The sequence below is a fragment of the Malaclemys terrapin genome, chromosome 6, assembly GCF_027887155.1.
Source record: "Malaclemys terrapin pileata isolate rMalTer1 chromosome 6, rMalTer1.hap1, whole genome shotgun sequence".
Lineage (NCBI taxonomy): Eukaryota > Metazoa > Chordata > Testudines > Emydidae > Malaclemys > Malaclemys terrapin.
Genome location: NC_071510.1, coordinates 51161474 through 51184721, shown reverse-complemented (window position 1 = coordinate 51184721; position 23248 = coordinate 51161474). Strand labels below are relative to the sequence as shown.

Genomic DNA, 23248 nt, shown 5'->3' with positions numbered 1-23248 from the left:
CTAAAACACATCCAGAACACAGCAAATATCTGCTATATATTCTCTCATATAATTGCCATAGATACAGAATAGTGACAGAATTATTTGATGAAAGTAACTGCAACTTGTTTTATTTATTTTGCATTTGCCATTACCATGTTACTGTTTTAAAATCAATAAAGGTGTTCTAAAATTAAATAAAAATAAAGGCAGTATTTTCTTGGTATCCATCAGAAATTTCAGATAACACACAGAATTAATAAACAAATCTATTAGTGCTGCAGTATTTCAGTTACTGACATTTCTTAGCTCGTAAGACTTTTAGCTATAAGACAGGAGTCAGTATTCTGAATTTATGAAACCCCATCTCTATGAAAATTCATCTCTGGTAATTTTCCCAGGATTTAGTCAGATCTTACCTGTTTGATTTTAGTATCTTATAAAAGAGAGATCTCCTTTCAGTGAAGATGCTATATGCTGTGAAGATGAGTACTGTTGTTGGCAAAGGAAGTGATTGGCTGTACAATCACAGTATAGTTCCTACTCTAAATTAGTCACTGAATTGGTTTCTTTTTAGAAAATGAAGTACATGGTGTTTAATACAATTTAGTAATAGGTGCATTTTAAACATAAAAATTGAAGAATGGGAGATTCTCCAGGTCACTTTCTCTAGTGTGGTTAAAGCCCAACATAAAACAAAAGACTGAGTTGGAATTCAAATGAAGGAAAAAAGTATGAATCGAAAGGAAACTACCGTATATACTCGATTATAAACCGGTTCATTTATGAGCCGACCCTCCCAAGATGGATAAGTAAAAATGGAAAATTTTTACGACCCGTTCATAAGCCGACCCTGTAATTCAGGAGTCAGCAAACTTTGGCTCCTGAGCCATCAGGATAAGCCGCTGGTGGGCTGAGATGGTTTGTTTACCTCGAGCGTCCGCAGGCACAGAGGTAAACCCAAGTAAACAAAGTGTCCCGGCGCACTAGCTGCTTACCCTGACAGTCTGGGACAGCAACGGGTGGGGAAATTTTTGGGGTGGGGAGAAGCTAGGAGTCAGGGGAGTAACCCCTGTTACCACTCCCACATGACCCCACCTCTAGCCCGGGACCCCCACACTTTCCCCATCTCATCCCTTCCCACCTGCCTTATCTGGGGAGGACCAGGGGAGGATGTCTCTGGCCTGGCTGGAGCTGCTCTGGCAAGCTGGGCAGCGCGGCCGCAGCCTGCTCCGGCGGGCCACACTGGGCAGCGTGGCCGCAGCATGTTCCAGCAGGCTGGGACGGGCGGTATGGCCGCAGTGTGCTCCGGCGGGCCAGCCAGCATGGCCACAGCCTGCTCTGGGGGGCGGGGCTGAATGGCACAGCTGCAGCCTGCCAGCCCTGGAGCTGCAGCTGTTTCGTAGGCTGGGGGGAGAGCAGCGTGGCCAGAAGCGGAGAGACTCTGGCCCTGCCTCTTCCCTTCTGGCTCTGCTGCCTCTCCTTGCTCCCTCTGTTGGGAAGAGTGGCTGTGTCCCACCTCTCCCTCTCTATATCCGTTCATAAGCCGACCCCCTTCTCTGGTGCTTCCCTTTTTTACTAAAAAAATTCAGCTTATGAACGAGTATGTACAGTAAGTTCAGAACCAGGACTCATCCCTTCTGCTATACCTACAAACGAAACAAGACTTTGCTAGCTTGTTGGGTTTTTTGCAGGGTGGAGGGAATATTTAAAGTTATATTTAAACCTATATCATTCCATCAAGAAGCATCTTTCAAAGGAGGTGAGAAAGGAAACATTCTTCTTGCTCTGGAAGGAGAGCAACTCACAAGAGCCATCAAACAGGCTTCAGAAGCAGAAGCTCTCGGGCTATGCAGCTATATGCTACTTCTAAAGGGGTACTTCCACCCGGGCACTGACCTTGGAATAATATTACCTAGCCCTTGTATAGCATTTTTATCATGCACATTAAGTATTAGAAAAGGGCCTGTGGCAGCCCCATTCCCAGCACAGAGTCATGAATTCCAGCTGGCTCAAATATCATATGTCAACTGAGCTCAGGGGAATGGTGTTGAAGGATGCACTGAATGCTCTTTGGTTTGTCTTTCCTCTTGCAACCTCCCAGTGAATACTTAGGATCAGACTGTGACTGGCCCAGTGCATGTGTGCAAAGAGAAAAGAGGGTGCAAGAAGCCTTCCCCCCCAGTTTTGTGTAGTTGTGCAAGAGCCAGTCATTGAATGGCTAGAGAAAGTAGGTACTGTGCAGAGCTAAACCTCATCAGTGGCACAGGACTCCCCAAAAGGCAGTGCCCCTGCCACCTCACTCAGGACTAGTTAGCACAGATGCTGGGCATGGAAATGAGCATATGCTAAACCTTCTCTTGGGGTGTCAGAGCTGGGGCAAGGGTGAATTATGGGAATGTCTACCAGAATTCCTCTTGAAGAGTCCCTCACATGCCATCCATGGAGGAATGTGGCTTTGAGTTAAAGTTAAGCCCTATGTATCTCCCCCAGTAGTGTGAGGGAGCACCAGTGAGGCAGGGAAGAATTATGAATTGGTTGCAGGATTACAGGCCAGATTCTCAGCTACTGAATATTCATATAGCTCCACTGACTTTAACAGAGCTATGCCAATTTATATCAGATGAGGGTCTGGCTCTAGATCTTCTCAGTGACAGCTCCATCCAGAAGTATAGCCAGGAAAGAATGAGGAATATTAATACTATACAAAGGAGACTGGGGCAGTGAAAACCCTCTTCCCAGGCAAAAATTATGTCTCATTCTTTAGGCCAAGATGTGATGATCTGTCTCCCCATTCAATTATGACTCAGATCTGTGGAAACTCCCAAGGATTTCATGGTCACAGAATGAGGAAGACAGGCCACTCACAGGTTAGGAGGTGAAAAGTACAAGAGACAAGGAGCTCATTCACATGAGGTCTCTTCTCCTCCCAGGCAGCTCTACAGCCACTTCTCTCCAGCAAGCTAATATTTCCCCTGAATAAGTTGGTCCAGTGTGGATCCAGTATCCTTAACCTTCTATAACCTGGATAGCGTGGAAAGCCATGAAAATTACATTCTGGATAGGCTTTCCTATATGAGTAAATGCATAAGTTTAATGTAGATAATATTTGAAACAGGAAGTTTCTTATAACAGTTTCTGTGAAATATCCTATTGAGACTTGATTGGTTACTCACATAATGTCACCAGTGCATTGCCTTTCTGCATTTAGATGTTTATCTGTCCATAGATGTAACAATCTCACAGACCTTTCCATTTCTCACTGCAGCTGGTGGACACTCAAAAGCCACATAGTTTAACCAAGAGACAGCTACATACTCTGCACAGCTGCACTGTGAATGGCTGAAGACAGAATACTAGGACTGACCTCAGGGACATAGCATTAGTTCTTAATTTTTTAGAAGATGAAATGAAGATTGTTAAAGCACACAAAAATAAGAAGCTCCGTTAAACAAAAGCTGAAGATTTCTCAGTCACAACAGCAAGAATCCTTATAGGCCTCTTTAATATTTATAATCCATTTATTCATAACTATAGCAGAGAATCACAAATTAGACATGAGTTTGCAAGGTGATATAGTAACTTTGATAGAGTTCAGTGAGAGTTTCTTCGGTTTGCCTGAATTCTTCTTCAAGAATTGCTGGGAATATTCAGGTCAAGGGACAATTTTTAAACGTTTGATATAATGGCACATAGATATGCACTGGTACAAAAACACACATGCAAAGCTCTAGACAACTTCTCTCTCTGGAGTTGTTCCTTGTATAGTGGTTTCCTACATAACTGACTTGCCTTTCTTTCTGGGATTCAAATACAGTGGTAGGATCAACAATCCAGTAGCAACTAAGAGAAATTGATTATGGCACAAATCTCACCCCTCCTCCTAAACCACAGTAGAAGGCCAGTGTGTTTCCCTTGAAATCATTGCTTGGCACCCCACCAAGATTCCATCCAGACTAATGTGGAGTGGGGGTAATGGGCAATCCCAGGACAGGCTAGGAGAGGTGTGAGGGAATGGCCAGGGGATGCATAACAATGTAGATACACCAGACCAGAACTCCATGCAGAGGTGCACAGGCAAATATGGAGGAGAGCCAGAGAAGATCCATCTTCCCCAGTCCCCAGTGAACTATACTGTGCAAAGTCCATTTACTTAGGGACGGATTCTGGCACTCTTACTCACATGGAGTAGTACCTTAATCCACAAGTAGTCCCATTTATTTCAATGATCTACTCATGGCATTAGGCACTAGTCAGCATGAGTAAGTGTGTCATAATCCTATCAGTCTTTTCACAGGGGAAAGTATTTGGGCCAAAGTGAGAAGGAGAAAAAAGTACCATAACAGAGGGCAGGAATACATGATGTGTGACTTTAGAGCTAGCTGCAGTCCATGACCCCTAAACTGCCCTACCTATGAAACAGCATAGTGAGGACCAAGCTATCAAGCGTGGTGTTTTACTTATGGTCACCCAGACAACAAGGAGTATCGATTATTGTGGAGAACAGAGTTAATCTGTAACAATTTTATAAATGTGTGACCTAGCTATTAAGATAATGCAGAGCCAGATGGGGTTGTCTATTGGAACATGTGACTAGACTGGGTTAATTCAGTAGTCAGTATGGTTTTGTTTCCCAACAGGCCAATAATTATAAATAAGATATTGGGGGTGAGGGGGGTGAAGCAGGAAAAATAATTCAAAAGTCCTTAAGAAAAAAATGAGTGGGCTATTAATTGGAAAGTGCCTACCCACCCCGGGCCTTGCTCCCTTAAGATTAGCAGGCTTATATTTCCAGGCTGGGGCCTAAAATCCAAAGGAAACTGAATTGTAAAAACCCCTGCCAGGGAGGGGAAGGAGTTTGCAAGTGAGTAGCAGCTAATCAGGGCAGACACTGCAGGAGAGACACTAGGATAGAGAAACTGCAGCAGGGCAGTCTGCCCCCGCACCTTCAGCCCAGAAGTGGGGGTACTTGGGCTAAGTGGCACTTACCAAAATGTGCAAGGGAAGGAAAAGACCCAGGCTTATAGGCCTTTTGTTATTTTAAACTCTTTGCTCGCTTGTTATATTGTTTGGGTGAACAAACAATACATTGATTTTGAAAAAGCTATTGTGAATCACTTTAATCAGCTGCTGGTCACAGGCTCTGCAAGAAAATTTCTTGCAGCTGCCAAATACAGTTAGGTCTGTCAGGTTAACACAGTTGGAAAATAGGGGACTGCAGCCCTAAGATCCAGTCTAAGAGTGACTGAATCACAGGATGAGAGGTGAAGGAAATGAAGCCTGTTACCAGAGGTCTGAGCTTAAGCGGGACAGCAAAGGGGTCTAAGGTACACCTTGCGCTGTAACTGAGACAATAATCTAACAAAGAAGATAGACGTATACACAAATATTATGGTTAGTTTAAATTTTTTTTAAATGTAAATATATAAGCAAATTAGGTGCCACCACGGGTGGCTGGCAAAGTTGCCAGTAAGGCAGTCAGTGTTGCTGTACCCCTGCCATATGGCAAACAGCATAACATCAGGGAAGTAGGTCTTTCCACACAGACTGAGATCATATACACATCCAAAAAGCAGAAATACAAAACATAAATTATACTAGAGTTTAGTGGCACATTAATTAGTCACAGATAAGACTAATTTGGAAGAAGTTACAGGGAAGCTATGTCTGTGTTCCCTCCCTAGGGTTACCATATTTTGTCCCTCCTAATGGAGGACACTCCCGGGGCCCCCGCCCACGCCCCCAGCCCCGCCCACGCCCCCACCCCAACCCCGCCCCCTCCCAAAGTCTCCGCTCCCTCCCCTGCTTCCCGCGAACATTTAATTCGCGGGAAGCCTGAAGCAGGTAAGGGGGGGTGTGGGGGGTGGAGGCGCGGCCCAGCCCAGCCCAGGCTGGCTCCCCCGGCGGCTCCAGCCTGGGTCGGCTCGGGCCCTGGGGTGCCGGCCCCGGCCGACCACCCCCGGCGGCCCGGCGCACCCCCCGGCTCCCAGCCCCGCGGGCCCGGCCCCCGGCTCCCCGATCCCGGCCCGGCTCCCCGCCCCGCGGGCCCGGCCCCCCGGCCTGGCCCCCAGCCCCCCGACCCCGGCCCGGCTCCCCGCCCCGCGGGCCCGGCCCCCCGGCCTGGCCCCCAGCCCCCCGACCCCGGCCCGGCTCCCCGACCCGCGGGCCCGGCCCGGCCCCCCGGCCCCCCGCCCCGCGGGCCCGGCCCCCCGGCCCCCCGCCCCGCGGGCCCGGCCCCCCGACCCGCGGGCCCGGCCCCCAGGCCCGGCACCATGCCCCCGGCCCCACACAAAGAGGCCCCGGCCGAGCCTCCCGAATTTCCCGGACATGCCCGGCTTTTGGGGATTTCCCCCCGGACGGGGATTTGAGCCCCCAAAAGCCGGACATGTCCGGGAAAATCCGGACGTATGGTAACCCTATCCCTCCCCATTATGACATCCATTATGTCCACCTATTGCCTCTTCTACTTAGGGACCATCTTTTTGTGATATGTTTATATAATAACCACACAACAGGACTGGCACCTATAGATGCTACCAGAATACAAATAATATGAAAATCAGTAAGGAGAAGAAACAATAATGCTGAAAGAAACCTGGGGACAGCAAGTTAGTCTATTCTTGCAACCATAATCTCAGGAGTAAAGGAACTGAATTGTGAGGGAATATTAAAAACATGGCTAACTGGCAATAAAGTGGGGTTTTGCTTGATAAAATCTGTAAATATTTGAATAGCGTGAAAAACAAGAGTGTAGAGGAATTTAGTGTAACGCACAAGGATACAGCTGGGAGTAATAGGATGAAATTAAGAAAGGAAGATGTAGGCTGAATATCATTAAAAAAAAAAAAACTTCCTACCAACAAGATGTAGCATGCCGCAATTGTCTTCCAAGGAAGTAGTGGGAACCCTTACAGTTTGGAACATTTAAAACTAGACTGGACAAAATGAATATATGCTGACAGGGACAAGCCTATTTTTGCAAAAACATCATTCAATAGATCTTTTACACCTTTAACTTTCACAATTATCTGATTACATATTGAAGAGAAAATTGAACAGCATTAGTGTACAACTTTTTCCTGAAATATTTTATGCACGACTGCCTCCTATATTGCTCTTCCAAACAAATTAGATACTGATTTTGAGGAATTCCTTTGTACTCTAAATGATAAGTCAGTATATGTAGGATTTTGGCCTAGTTAATATTCTTTCAAGCAAAATTAGCTAATCTGCAAGCTCCAATTTTGGTCTAACAACTAGGTGTATATTTTCTCCTTATATAATACCCATTAATACTAAAAGGAGTTAAGCGTGCTTCTAAAGGAGAATATATACTTGGTGGCAGTTTCAAGACTAGCTGATCCAGCTGTGCAAGTTTCATACCTGCTCTGCATTAGCCTCTGTTCTGTAGTGAACTGGTGTGACAGTTAATTAAAGAAACAGAAGTGACAGCACTTTGCTATTTGTAAGTAAAAGGAGCCAGATCCTCAGCTAGTGTAAATTAATAGCTCTGTTGAAATCAATAAAGCTACTTCAGCAGACACCAGCTGAGGATCTGGACCAACATGAACTATACAGATATTACACATCACTCTGGCCTCACCTCAGAACAACCTGGTTAATACATTAAAGTCCATAGACTGCTCTTGATCTATGGACAGAAAAAGTGTAGTAAGATTAGCATGCAACGGAGCACCCGCAATATAACATTTATAACACACAAAGATAACAACGTCCAAATATTTCTAGCCATTAGATATCTATATCTGTGAGTTGTGTGTGGATTGAGGTTAATATCTAGTCCATAGAATTCTTTAATACTATTTTTGATGCTGTTATAAATTTGTTGTAAATTGAGGTCGTTAAGAGGTGCTATAAATCCATACTTATTTTTTTCCACTTTGAAAGCAAAACCTTACATTTTTATAGTATTTTTAACAAGTATGATGGATTTCAAATATCAGTCAATTCTCATCTTCATATTTTTGACACATGACATATGATTGCTAATAACTTTCCTGTGCCTAGGCATTTAGATTATATTGTTAATTTCGTTCAGGTTTACCTTTGTTTTCACGGTCTACTATAAAAGTGAGTTTTTATTCACAATAAAGGAAAAAGGGAAAATTATCCAGAAGTTGAAGAACATAGTAGCTGTTTAATAATATGCAGTTTAGGAGAGTAATTGAAACTCAGCCATGCAAACTAGAATGACTAATTTTTCTATTTATTACACAAAATCCCTGGGATCCTTAATGATCACAAGTGGTCAAGAGTTTGATTTTCTCTCTCATCCAACAGATGGCACTTCCTCACAATGCCCCTTAACATCATGCTGGAACATAGTTCAGTACTGATTCAGGGGAAAGAGTGAGCTCCATAGAATCCACAATAAATTTCGTGTAGCATACTGGGCTTTCCTTGGGGGGCTGACAGCATTATGTATGAAAGGCTAAGGCAGTATGTCTGCAGACTTCACCCAAGGCTTCTCCACCCACCTCACAGCCTGCAATCCCCTTCACCCCTCCCCCCCACCCCTGCCTGCCCGCCCAAGTCTGGTTTCCCTGCTCTCACTGGCAATAAAGCTACCTTCATTATGTGGTAGATAGAGATCTTACTCTTGACCCAACATAGCTCCCGACCACTTCCATCCTCTTTGATCACTTTAACTACTATGCTGTTGTTTCTGACTCCAGTATCACCTAACTTCTATTGCAAATGTCTTTTATTTGTCTCTGCCGTTGATTGTACTTCAAACTCTAAGATACTCCTTTCTTGGGTACCGAAAACTTTCCTTATTGCACAGCATGCTGTCCTTTGCACCTCTGCTTGTTACATTCTGAAAGTCTATTGAAAACCCTTACAGCAAGTTCCATTTTCACCAGTGCCTCAACACTTACTCTGCTTCCATACCTTTGAGATAAAAATCATCTTGTTTGAGGGGTACTCTTCCTGTGCATTTTCACATTTTAAAGTAGTTGAATTTCATTACATTTGCCCTTAACTTTGAATTGCTTGGATTTCTTGTGGTTGTTTCTAAGCTGTAAATGTTCCTATAAGCCTTTAAAAAAAATCAGTTAAGATACTGATGTGGATTCTTAAACATAACTCCAATTTAATTAAGTTTTGGTCTGGGAACAGGACATACTATATGCTGACTCTTATATAAAAGGAGATCTTTGAATAGGGTGACCAGACAGCAAGTGTGAAAAATTGAGACGGGGTGGGGAGTAATAGGAGCCTATATAAGAAAAAGCCCCAAATATCGGGACTGTCCCTATAAAATCGGGACATCTGGTCACCCTATCTTAGAACCACTAGTCATATCTTGGACCCAAAGTTCCTCTTTACTGATATCAATGGGAGCTTTGCCATTGACATCATTAAGAGCAGGAATGGGTTTAAGGTAACCTTGAAATTGGCTTAAAAATAATATGTTAAAGAAAATGGTTTCTTTTGTATTTGCCTTCTGGTCTTTGAGCCTTTTGCGTTCACATTGTCAAGCTTTTCTCTGCAAGCACATGGGCTAGAAACTTCCTTTTTATTTTAAGTGAAAGTTGAGATTCTCATGCAGTCAGATGACTCCAGGAGATGGGGATTTATAAAGAAATAGCACATATCAGAAGAGTTCACAACACTGCCCCTCCCCCAACAGGATGAGTAGATACCTTGAAAAAAACAAGAATTTCCCATTTTTTTGAGCGCTCTCCTGGCGTCCCAGTTTGGATTATAAAAAATGGGACTGGTTTTGACATTTATAAAGCTGCTTCAGTGCCACTCCTAGTGCTTCTGTGCTGAAGCTGGGGAGAGGAGAGAGAGGAGCAGAACCTTCCCCCTCCTTTGATCCCAAAATTCTTCCACTTGAATCTTCACCTCCCCAACAAGACCATGACTGTTGGACTCTTCCCATCTCCCACAACCCTTTGACAGGTGTTGGTTTGAAAATCGTGTCATCCTAATCAGGTCCTTTAAGAAAAATAAGTTATTGAAAAATTGCCTGGCATTTGTGCCTCACATAGTGAATGTCCCCTTGATTATATCTTTTTTCAGTGGGGCGAGAGTAGGGCCCTACATTTCCTTTTACATTTAGTTTAAAATATTACTTCTGCTTTTTAAAAAACAAATCACTTATTTAGTGGTTATTAAATCATCTTTTTGCCACCTGCCTAGAGAATACTTATGCTGCCATGAAGCAGCCAGTGCCTCTAGCAGAAAGATGCCCTCTATGACAGCAAACATTTCATCTTTGACACAAATTGCATCATTTGGATAGAAGGATGATCCCTTATAGGCAAACTGATTTTCAATGCATGGTACCCACTCTGCCAGCTTCCAAAATTAGGACCTGATGGGGATTTGTTAATGCTGAATGCAAAGCATTTGAGTTATTTTTGATGGACTGTCCTGTAGACTGGCTACTCCTCAATACTTGCACATGAATGAGATTTTCCTGTGCATTGACAATCAAACAAGCATATCAAATATGCCAGTACCACAGAGATGTGTAATGGGTTTAATACTAGACCCAGTGCACAGCTTGAGTAAATGGGGTGGAAAAGGAATAGGATTTGCCTCTACTTGCACACACAGAACTCCTATTGACTCCAACTGATGTTGTGTGTTCACAATGATTACAGAATAGTAATAATGTTTATTAACTCTTATTCTATCAAGCTGACAATACTGACAAAGCCTGTATTGGGGAGCACAGTTATATAATCAGTTCATAGCGCCAACAGCCAAACTTGATGCTTAAAGAATTATTGAACTAAATTACAGTACAGGGAAACCCTGGTATAACGCACCCCGCGATAACGCGAATTCAGATGTAACGTGGTCATAAGGTGGCTCCGGCTGCCCCAAGCAAAAAAAAAAAAAAAAGCGCGAAAAAAAAGAAAAAAAGCGGCCGGAGCGCTGTCGAAGTGCCCAGGAGCAGTGGTCACCTGGGAGCCCCCCGCGCCTCCCTGACGGTGTCCCCAGCAAAAGGTGGGGAGGGGGCAGGGGAAGCCCCCAGCGCTCCAACCCATCCCCAGCAGAAGCGCAGGGGGTGGCGGGGAAGCCCAGCACTGGGACCCCCCTCCCACTGCAGCCCCGGGAGGCAGCCTCACAGCTTGGGGGGGGCACTCACTCCCCACTGCAGCCTCAGGCTGTGATGGGGGGACAGGGCATCTCCGGTCTTGGGGCCGCAGTAGGAGGTGGAGAGGACATAAAGTAGCAAACGGGTTGAGAAGCTGCAGTGGGGGGTGTGTGGAATGGAGGGGACCCTGAGTGGCACCCCAGGGAAGGAGCAGAAAGGGGTGGAACCGTGGGCGGGGAGGAGCCCGCAACGCTGGAGCTCTCGTCCCCGGCAGGCACGGGGCCATGGCTTCTCTCCAAGCCAGAGAGGAGCCGCGGCCCCGCGCCTGCCGGGGATAGAGAGCACCGGCGCCCGCAGCCCTGGAGCTCTCTGTCCCTGGCAGGCATGGGGCTGCAGCTCCTCTTGAAGCCAGAGAGAAGCCGTGGCCCCGCACCTGTCAGAGACAGAGAACTACAGGGCTGCGGGCGCCGGTGCTCACTGTCCCCGGCAGGCGTGGGGCCACAGCTTCTCTCCCCTGCTGGGCACTAGGCGGCGCACATCAATGCACCGCCTTGGGGACCACTGACTGGCTTGAAACCCCGCTATACCGCAACCCCGCATTTAGCGCGATGTAATTTTTTGGACCCCAAGCATCGCGGTATAGCAGGGTTTCACTGTATATGCAAGCAAGGATTTTTATGGTACCTTGTGTCCATTTTTTGTTATGAATTCAGTTCCACTGTAGGAAAAAAAACATGTTTTCTAAAATTGTTAATTTCATACACGGAATAATAATACTATACACCTCTACCCAGATATAACACTGTCCTCGGGAGCCAAAAAAATCTTACCACGTTATAGATGAAACTGCGTTATATCGAACTTCCTTTGATCTGCCGGAGCATGCATTCCCCCCCTCCCCTGGAGCGCTGCTTTACTGCGTTATATCCGAATTCATGTTATATCGGGTCACGTTATATCGGGATAGAGGTGTATAATGTAATGAGCATAATTACATGTGTATTGTAAAGTCTGAGAATATATATACAATTAGGGGCCCAATTTTGCTCTGGTCAAAGTCATAGGGAGAGCTACCACTGACTTCAAAAAGAGCAAGTTCAGGCTGACTGGGCCTGATCCAAAATCTCATGTAAACCCATAGTGAGTATTTGTGGCATAAACTCATATTATAAGATTTTAAATAACAAAGACATAAATGTTTGCCCAAGGTTGAATCTGAATATATAATATACTATAGTCCCAGAGAACACTTTTCAAGCCAAGTTTAGTTTAATACAATTAATTCTATGATACAGCAAGCACTTGGAGGCAGAACACTGTAGAGAACTATACAAAAATAATATGAACATAAAAACATAAGAATGGCCATACTGGGTCAGACCAAAGGTCCATCTAGCCCAGTATCCTGTCTTCCAACAGTGACCAAAGCCAGGTGCCCCAGAGGGAATGAACAGGACAAGTAATCATCAAGTGATCCATCCCCAGTCACCCATTCCCAGCTTGTGGCAGAGGCGAGGGACACCATTCCTGCCCATCCTGGCTAATAACCGTTGATGGACCCATCCTCCACGAATTTATCTAGTTGTTTTTTGAACCCTTTTATAGTCTTGGCCTTCACAACATCCTCTGACAAGGAGTTCCACAGGTTGACTATGCATTGTGTGAAAAAAAGAGACATCCTTCTGTTTATTTTAAACCTGCTGCCTATTAATTTCATTTGGTAGCCCCCAGTTCTTGTGTTATGAGAAGGAGTAAACAACACTTCCTTATTTACTTTCTCCACACCAGTCATGATTTTATAGATCGCTATCATATCCTCCCTTAGTCATCTCTTTTCCAAGTGGAAAAGTCCCAGTCTTATTAACCTCTCCTCATACAGCAGCCATTCCATAACCCTAATCATTTTGTTGCCCTTTTCTGAACCTTTTCCAATTCCAATATATCTTTTTTGAGATGGAGTGACCACATCTGCACGCAGTATTCAAGACGTTGGTGTACCATGAATTTATACAGAGGCAATATGATGTTTTCTGTCTTATTAGCTATCCCTTTCTTAACGATTCCCAACATTCTATTTGCTTTTTTACTGCCCCATCACATTGAGTGGATGTTTTCAGAGAACTATTCACAGTGACTCCAAGATCTCTTTCTTGAGTGGTAACAGCTAATTTAGACCCCACCATTTTATATGTATAGTTGGGATTATGTTTTCCAATGTGCATTACTTTGCATGGACCAGATATAGCCCAGATGAAGTTGCACATGATAGGAGGAGACAATACAAGGAGCTTTTCTGTGGCTTACTAAGGGGCTAATCAGCATTCCATGGGGAAGCATAGTCCCGTCTCCATTCTCATGCCCCTGTGCCCACTGGTCGCTTGAAAAGAGGTAGAACCACAGTTCCATCATTGCACTGTCCAGCAGAGCCATCTACATGTAGAGAAGGAAGTATACTGCATCATTCTCAGGGGTGGGGTCGTTGGCACACTGGTGTGTACTCCCTGAGAACCCTCAAGAAGAAATCTTGCTGACTAGATTTTATCCTGGATGCCTCTTTGCACCCCTTTTAGTATGCTTAATGATGCCTAGTTTGCCATGTTTGAACCCACTTGATTTCTGGTCATATTTTGGTATAAAGTGAAGTTTGTCCTCTGCTGTTTTCTATGCCTTATGTTTAGGCACAATTTATCAAAAATGTAAAGTACAGTAGTACAGAAAAGAAAAAAAAAAGCAGCAACTGAAAAAGATACAAGTAAAGAGAAATGCTAACACATAAAAAGTGAAAATAAAACAACATAGCTGGGATGCTAAACATAGAAACAAAAAGAAGCCATTACAGCAGAGCGGGGTGAACTGTAAAATGAACTTGCAGAATTGGGAAAAGCAGTTTAGGAATTAAACAAGAACTTTCTCAGTACATTTTCAAGGAGAAACACTAAAAATAACCATAACTGTCTATCCAATGCCCTGGTTATTTTCAGGATCAGTCATGCAGTGGCAGTAAATATGTTAGTGAAGCACATTTCCAGATGGAGCTTATTCTCTTTTTAGAGGAGATCAGGCTTGTAATCCTGAGGCCATTATGACAAACCAATAAGGATAAAATACAAATCAAACTTTCACCCAAAATCTTTTATTAAGGTTGACTCTAAAGAAAATTGTTTGATGTACCCCTGTGCTTCCTGGGTTCATGCAGGAGAAGAATCTGAAGTACTGGAATGCTGTAGGAGAGGAACACTCAATTTCCAGAAAGGCTAACCTTGGAGATTTTCAGCCTAATTCCCAAACAAAAGAAATAGCCACAATGCTGAGCACCTCCTTATAGTGCTATGCATCCTTAACTCCCACAGATTGCAACTGGTGTTGTGGCTGCTTGGCCTCATTCAGGATCAACTCAGCATCTTTCAGGCACAGGCCCTACATTTGGATATGTATGCACACCATCCCTTCAAACACTGGGTTTGACTCATCCCTGTTTATGACATTCTAGCATGGGATCCAGGAGACTAGCTAACCCTCTGAACTCAAATGTATCAACTCTGGAAGCTGAGGCTTCCTAGTAAAGGAGGCTCTCACCAGAAACAAAACAGGAGATGGGAGAAAATACAAGCCCTCCCTCAAAATGAGAGGTGCTCCAGCAAAAGCTGAACATCTGCTTACTTGAAAAAGAATTGTGCAAGGGCATCACAGTGGGTGACATGCATGCACTGCCTTATTTAAATGTAGGCCGAGGGCAAAATTAGTGGTGTATCATTTAAAAAGATTCAGTGCTACAAGGATCATTTAGAAAAATTTGGTTGGAATAATAATACACTGTCCTATCTGGCTCAGCAAAGGGTTTCACAGCATCTTTTAAACTAGTAGTTTCAAGCTGAGATGTTCAAAGTTGCCTAAAGAATTTTGACTCCCATTCTCCTAATCAGCTTTGAACATCTCAGCCTTAAATTCAGTTCTAAAAACCCTAAACATAAATAATAGTGTTCACCTTAAATAAAGAGTTATTATCAACCACCATAACCATGTATTCTTAAAGTAAGAAGGCTTAAATCATACACTATTTCATTCATTGCACTGAAACTTGCTGTTTAACTATTTTCTAAAGTGTTGTGTCTCTCCAGGTATTTTTCTTCTTTGGGTAGTCTCTCAGATCACATCAAGCGAGATTAATACTAAACTAGACAGACATCTAAATGGGCACTTTGCTCACTTTGGGCCCATTTCACTGTCCTTACACTGAGAATTACCTTGCTCTGTGAATAGTCATATTCGACTAAGATGGAACTCAATGCAAATACAAGTGGCAGAATCAGGCCCTTTCCTCATTCAGACAGATGTCACTGGACACAAGATCTATACTGATAAACACAATTTGCAGTATCTTATTTAAAAGTAAGTGCAAAACTAAGATGGGACTTTAACTTGTTTGTGAGTCAGCCTTCTCATCTCCCAGGACAGAAAGGATTACAGTACACTGAAAAAAGCTTCTTCATCAATATTCCTGATAAACTTTGCTGAAGTGTACTGAGTTAGTCTAATTTTTCTAAGATTAAGGTATCAACAGGAAACAGGTGAGATTAACCCTCACTTGTATAGAGAGGGTGCAATTTACATTTCCCCTGTGTCCATGCAGACAGTCATGCTGGCACACAAGTTCAGACCCAAAGAAAAAGGTTCCACCAAGAAAGAGACAAAAGAAAAAATAATAATAAAAATGTTGCTAATAGAGGATGTTATACTGGCTAATAGTTAGTCAGATTGTGAACATTAAGGGTTGGTTTCTTAAGCAAAGCCTACATAATGGCTTCCGTAAGAGAAGCCATCAACCTGCCTCCCTAAAAGAGGCATTTATACGTTCCTCCAACAGTGGAGCCAGTTCTTCCTGGCTGGCCTTCAACCAACCAGGACACGTATCTGAAGGACATGTTGTGGAATAAAAGGCCCCTAACCACTCCTAGTACTTCAGTATGTCACTAGTCTAAACTATTCTAGAGAAGATCTAGCTTTGTGTCCTCCAGACACCATTCTGTATCCAAAGAACAAACAGCTCAGCTAAAACTGCTGAAATGTATTCGCTTTATTTTATGAGGCAATCAAAAATAGTCTCACAATGGGAGGAACATTTCTCTTGATAAAGGCCCCTTTCTCATTCTCGGCAGAAAGAGGATGCACCTGGCCCCAGAGTGTTCTGGGCCAATGGGCAATATGTCTCTAGTTTTTGCATTGCTGTTGCTATAAGAAGCTGCCAGATTGGGAAAATATTTGGTTGTCAAAAGTGTTCTCTTGTGCTGTCTTCTCAGCAATATTAGCTATTGTATTGCAAAGTAATCTGAATGTAAATGACTGTACAGTGCCCACTACATCAGGTATGGAAGAATGACTAATACTGGTACCACTGAGGTTCATTATATCCTAGCTGCTGGATCTGGATCAGAGTATTATGATTACCTGACACCTGTTAGATCTCCATATCCCTTAGCTTCTAAAATATTCTCTAATATCTATGATACCAGCTGCTCTTGTTTTCAAAGCTGCTCTTGTTCCCTCATCCTCTAATCCATGCCACTCAGAACATCTTCACCACTGATTAGCTGGTCATTTGCTTTTTCTTTCTCCTGGGCTTATGATGGTTCTTTTGGTTGCCTGCCCTTGAGGTCATTGAGAGTTGCTGGAACACCAGGTCTGGTTACTTGCTGACTTCACTGTCAGTGCAGCTTGACACTTGCCAGAAAAAAGCCAATATAGGAATTTGCTTCTAGAGTACTGATGTTATGGCCATTTGCCTTTGTTTGGGCATGGGATGCCTCTACTAAACAGTATTCATGCCTACTGTTGCTGCTACACATAAAAATATCCAGTGGATATTATAGTGGAAACTGTGCCCTCCTCTTTTGGCACATTTTTCTGTATCACTTCTGTGGGGATTTTTATGTCCATCAGACCCTTACTATTCTTTCTGTCCACTCATCAAGTCCAGTTTACCCAGGCATTGCATGACAAACAAAGCCCGCATCAGAACTGAGAATAAAAGATTTACCTGTCACTCCAAAAGAGTTCCCTCTTTACCAATCACTTTTTCCATACATGGCTTCCTGGCACCCTGACAACCTCAGACCAGGACTCTATTTTAAACAAAAATTGGTCATAGTTTGGATAAAAATGACATCTTTCCTGTCAATGTATTGGACATTCCCTTGATCTAAAAGACAGCTAACCCAGTTATCTGATTTACAAAAATAATTGCCACACGCTACTATCTGTTTTACAGACCGCCTAGCAAAAGGCATCCTATTGAATTCACATATCTGCTTTGATGTGCAGTAAAATTTTCCCCTTTAACTCAAGCATATGCTGCATTAATTGCCCATTATCTTCTTTAAAATGTATCGTATGTAACAAGGCTTAGATGTTGGAGGAGATTTTATATTCAAAAGTTCTTCACACCATGTCAAAATCATCCTTTTAATTGAGTGAAATAAACGGTCTCAGTTCACACATCAATGATCAAGGGCCACATTTTCAAAAGTGGGAGTACTGAAATGCACAAGAGCTCTAAGAGCATGTACCTGCACTGGTGAGTGCAAATCAAACTACTGTGCATTTTCCTGATCTTTACACATAAAACTCCCACACTGGATTTTTAATTTAAATGTTGTTATATCAGAATATTGCACAACTTTGAAAAACCATCTGTACTTTGTGCCAAATTCTACTCTCAATTCACTAATTTAAATTAAAATTAACTCTAGAGAGTCAGTTTCTCTCTGTGACATCATTTTAAATTGACAGTAATTCCATCAAAGTCAATAGAGTCCCTCTTGATTTAAATTTGTATAAATGAGAGCAGAATCTGATTGCTTTACTCAGTGGTGTAATTTTAAATTAACTACCTTAAAGTCTGATTCTGCTCTCAGGTCCATAATTTTAAGCGGAGAGGAACTCCACTGACTTCCAAACTACTGTGTAGATGAGGTCAGAATATGGATCTTGATTGTAGTCTTATCTCACTTACCCCAGCAACTTAAAACAACACGTAACAAAGGGGATTAAAAAAGAATGTGTACATGTGTGGGAAAGAAAGCACTGCTAATTGTGATGAATCTGTACTGTGAGGTAAAGGTTTTAATGCAGTTTTTTAAAAGGTTTAGAAAATGCTTCTGTGCTTTATAATCCTTAAGTATTTGTATAATTCTATAATATTTATTTCCCTGGTATACTTTTTATTCTTACACTTCCTGCCATTATTGCACCTGCTTCCCCAACCTATCACCACCCACACTGGGGGTTCGTGACAGGGTAAGCTGCATTACCAACCTAAGAGCTGCTTCACAACAGGCTGAATTTTCATATTGCAATGCTACAAATCTCACCGCTTTGCAAAAGGATAAAAACATACAGCGGCAAAAGTGCAAGCCAAATGAAATCACGTGCAGTTATACAAAAATGCAAACCATAAAGTTAAAACACTTTTTCTTCTCTATGCTTTTTTGCAGCGCTCATCTAGTCAATTTGACTATATGGACAGGAAGTTATAACCTATTTTTAACTTTGGAATGTGAACAATAATCAAAAGAGAGGCTAAAAACTTTATAACGTAACTTAATTCCACTGTAGTAGGAGATATTTTGTATCAAATGTATGTATATTTCTCCATAATCTTATAGTGAGATCTGGATTGATCTCTCTGCCCTACAGAAGCAAAACTTGCACCTCCCTGCAGCAACAATGCCTCGTATACTCTTAGTGGATTCACCCCCAAGGAGGCGAATTTTAGTTTCCACTAAGGTTAAAACATTACGATAATGAAGTGTTGCAATTGCTCACTTAAAATTACAAAAAGTCTGGGAATGCAAAAATGAGGGGTCCAAGTGCAACATTAATTCAGCTATAAAGCACACATAATATTTTGTCTTTTTTTCTCATTAAATGCATATCTTCTTTGTGTTGTAAGGTGTAAATCATAAAAACATATACCATGTGAGCAAGTTAACGTTGTTGGAAGCTTAACTTCAGCATTTTATTTCTGTAATTTTAATTATACCTTTGCAACAAAATATCTGTTTGCATTTCAAAAATTATACTACTAACAAAACCAGTAATAATTGCTCAGTATATTCCTCAAGTGTTCCACTATGCAGATAGTGTGCAGGGTCTGATCCTGCAAAGCTTACTCACATGATTTGTCTTTATTTATGGGCGTAATCAGTGAAACTACTCGTATACCAAAAGAGAAGAGAGGATTTTCAATAACTGTAAGGTGATACATTTAAAAATATGTTCTTGTTATTTCAAATGAAAATAGGATTTGTAATGTGAAATTTCTTTCCTTATAATAAACAATATTTTTCAGTTTACAACTAAAGGACCTGACTCTGCAAACCCTTGTCCATGTGAGAGAAATCTTTACTCACACAACTGGATCCATTGACTTACGTGGGATCAACAACTCACACTGATAAGATATTACAGGATCAGGCCAAAACTGAATAAATGATCATTTGAGCTAGACTTGATGAGATAAGTTTCTAGGGCCTGATCCTGAGAGGTTTTAAGCACTTTGGCCCCAATTCACAAAGTACTTGAGTAGCTTCATTGAAATCCTTGGCTAATTAATTATGCAGGGCTCAGTTCTTTGCTCAGTTACATCAGTGTGTAAATATGGAATATTCCATTGCTATTAGTGGAGTTACTTCAGTCAAATGAGGGAAATGGATCTATAATATTCCATTAACATTCACATTCTCATATTTTCTAAGGACCAAATTTTGCTCTCTCGGTTACGATAGTAGCTTGATTCATTTTCTTTACTTCACTGGGGTTACTCTGAATTTAAACAAGTGTAAATGGAGGAAGTATTTGACTTAGTCACTCCCTGTGTTCCTCTGCCTCTAGGGCCTGATCCAAAGCCCAGTGACATCAGTGGGAGTCTTTCTATTAACTTTATTAGGTTTTGAATCAGTCTGTAGATCAACTAATTAGGCACACTTACAAAAATCAAAATTAACAAATAACATTCTCAAACAACATCAGACTCACACAAAGAAAAAAAAAGAATCAAATGCATCAGTGCCATTATAGTGTAGTCACTAAAGTTAAAAACATTATAACGTTAGTACTACTCTTAATTTTTTTTTTTTGGCTCCTAGTACTTTTAAAAAGATGCCTATTAACTGCTTCCAAAAATAACTCCCCCCAACTTCAGATCAAATTCTGCTCTCAGTTACATTAGTACAATCATGATGACTTGAAAATAGAAATGTAACCGAGTAAAATTTACATTTTTAATTTTACTGGGCTTTAATATTTTTAGTAGAAACAAAACCTGAAAGCTTTATAAAATACAATTATGGATTTTAATGATTCCTTCAACTGAACATGAAAATAAGAGCAAATATTAATCATTAGTTTAGTCATTCTGATCTTCCTAAAATGGTTTTAAAACATTTATTCCAAGTTGTTTTATCTATTCAAGATGAGGCCTTCCTCCTAACCTTCCTCTCCACAAAAAAAAACTGTCAGAAAATAAAAACACTCATGTCTCAAGCTTCCTTATTTCTGCATTTATCAGTCTTAAGCTTAACGAATGGCTGAGAAAGGAAAGCGTCATAGTTCCTGTAAAAGTACCCACTCCAAGTGCTCTCACGCTGTAACAGTTTATGGCCCTGATCTTATCAGATCTGTGCAGGGTCAATGCATGTGGATCACACTGCACATTTGGGTCCAAAGGTCCAGGAAATTTAAATACTTTGTACATGGAGGGCTTGCAAGACAAAGCCCAAAATAAAGGATATTAACCACAATTATGAGTGAAAATGTAAATGGCTTGTTGAATTATGGGGAAAAAATTGCCATAAGAGGGAGATTCTTTCCAAAATTACCTTATAATTAAACCAAATTAGGGAGTGTGATTTTGAGCTTGATCCTGCTCCACTGAAGTCAGTAGTATTTGTGCCTAAGAAAGGAAATGCTGGATTAGCCCCAAAATTGGCCTGACATACCACTTGCTATACTCCGCCAGTTTTATGTACCTGTGACTCTATTAAAGTCAATGGAGTTTCACCTTTGTAAAACTGAAAAAAATAGTGGTGACTGCATCCAACTCATTTCAGTGTGTCTAATAATATTCTGCAATTTTTTTTTCTTAGAAAAAATCATCAAAGACATTTGACAAAAAAAAAATTGTTAGGCTTTAAAACCCTGAATTAATATATTGTATTTAGCATCCCTGTAACTTCATCCCATGCAAACCGTGAGCATTGTTTATGCTCACTGAACAAATCAGTTTCACATTCATATATCTAACTATGCTCATTTACTTAAATACTGGTTTGTGTCGATTTTAAAGACAGTTGTCATTTACAGAGTTTTTTGTTTGCTTTCAAACTGGGACATTTTATTTGTTTTCATAGTAAGCAGTTTAGTGGAATATGCCCCCTTATATTGCTTTTTGGTGTTAAATTATTTTTGTAAAGTGTCAGTAATAATTTTGACTGACTAATTTGTATTTTTGATTTGCCGTGGTATGGTGTGTATTTTTCCCTATATCATTTACTCCACTGTTTTTCAAATTATACATAAAAAGTAAGCATAGGATGTAACAAAGAAACCTAGTTGGGCAAACTTGGCTTTTAGGTGTGAAGGAAATGTAAATGTTATTTTAGGGATGGGCCCAAACAAAACTGCAGATTTGAACACCTCAGAACTTGACGGGGGAGGGGGTAAGAATGTGAATTTTGCAACTTGGGGCCCCTCTCTACTACATGTTGTTACTTGATGCAACCCAAACGTGCTTGGAACGGGGCAAAATATCCGTCCAAGCTGTATTTAAAGGGTGTAAGGAGATGCGATGAGCAGTTAGTTATAAAGCACCTGGAAAACGAAGGCGGAAGAAATCGATCCATGCTATGGGTTTGTTCATCCTGTGCGTGTCCCTTTCCTAACGTGTTACTGACAACTGCAGCCCAGTCTAGCCGCGAAGCTTCTCCGCTCTCAGATCAGCGAGTGACGGACTAGCTGCAGGGCCACAAAAGGGACAACCCGTGTCTTGCTTTCAGAGCCAACCGGACTCCCGAGCGTGCCCCTGCCAGCGCGTCCCGCCCAGGGTTCCCTCACCTGCCGGAGCAGGCAGCGGCTCTTACCTAGGCACGGCGAATGGGGAGCGCCGCGGGCTGTCAATCCGCAGGGATCCTGGCCGGGGGGAGGGAAACCTCCCTGGGTGCGGCGCCCTTCCCCGGCTGGTGGCCGCGGGCAAGCTGCGGCTGAGCCCCCGCGGCGAGGCTGCCGGAGCGTCCACACCTCAGCGAAGCGGGTCCCCCGGGGGACACCCCCAGCCCAGGAGCAGCACACAGGGAAGCGGAGGGGCGGAGGCAGCAGCCGCTGTGCCCTGCTGAGGGGGTCCCGGCTCGGCTCCAGCGCGCTGCCTCCCGGACCTGCGTTCAGCGAAACCTTCGCTTCCTCATTTTCTGCGGCAGCCTCGGCTACTTCCTCCCAGCCTGGTTTCAACTCACACACTTCCTCATTGGGCAGGACCGCAGCTGCTCCCCCCTTCATTTGCTTAACAGCCTTGACACGTTCATGGAGGCCACCGGCTTCCCCAGCCAGGATGCACCAGCTCGGCGTTGGGTGGCTTTGCCGCCGCTGTCTTCTTCTCCCTTTCCTGTCTGCAGCCTCTAATCCGTCCCTGTGAAACACATCCCGCAATTCCACACCTCCCTCTCTTGCCTTTCCCCCAGGCCAGTTTCATCAGGGATCTGCAAAATAATCCTTCCCACTTTCCTTTCTGGTCCAAAAGCGTTCAAGGGAACCCACCCACACTGGGTTTCATAGAATAATAATAATAATAATTAATAATAATAATAAAAAAGACTGGAAGGGACGTGGAGAGGTTATCAAGTCCAGCCCCCTTGACTGAGGCAACACCAAGTAAACTTAGACCATCTCTGACAGCTGTCTTCTAACTTGTTCTTAAAAACCTACAGTGAGAGCGATTCCACCACCTCCTGAGATAACCTTTTCCTGTGCTTACCTAGCCTTATCCTTAGAAAGTGTTTCCTAATATCCAACCTAACTCTCTTTTACTGGACATCCAGCTCATTACCTCATCTTACCTTCAGTGGACATGGAGAACAGTTGATAACCAGCCTCTTCATAACTGCCCTTAATGTATCTGAAGATTCTTAGCAGGTGTCCATCTCC

General features: G+C 42.6%; 1 protein-coding gene across 2 annotated transcripts in view; it reads right to left on the bottom strand.

Moving 5' to 3' along the window:
- The window catches only part of SYK (spleen associated tyrosine kinase), a 76071-nt gene extending 53393 nt beyond the window's left edge, over window positions 1-22678 (bottom strand). For both annotated transcript variants that reach the window (XM_054032601.1, XM_054032602.1), the window contains exon 1: window positions 22192-22678. The gene's annotated coding sequence lies outside the window, so the exon portion shown is untranslated. The remainder of the gene's footprint in view (window positions 1-22191) is intronic.
- Window positions 22679-23248: the final 570 nt, after the last annotated feature.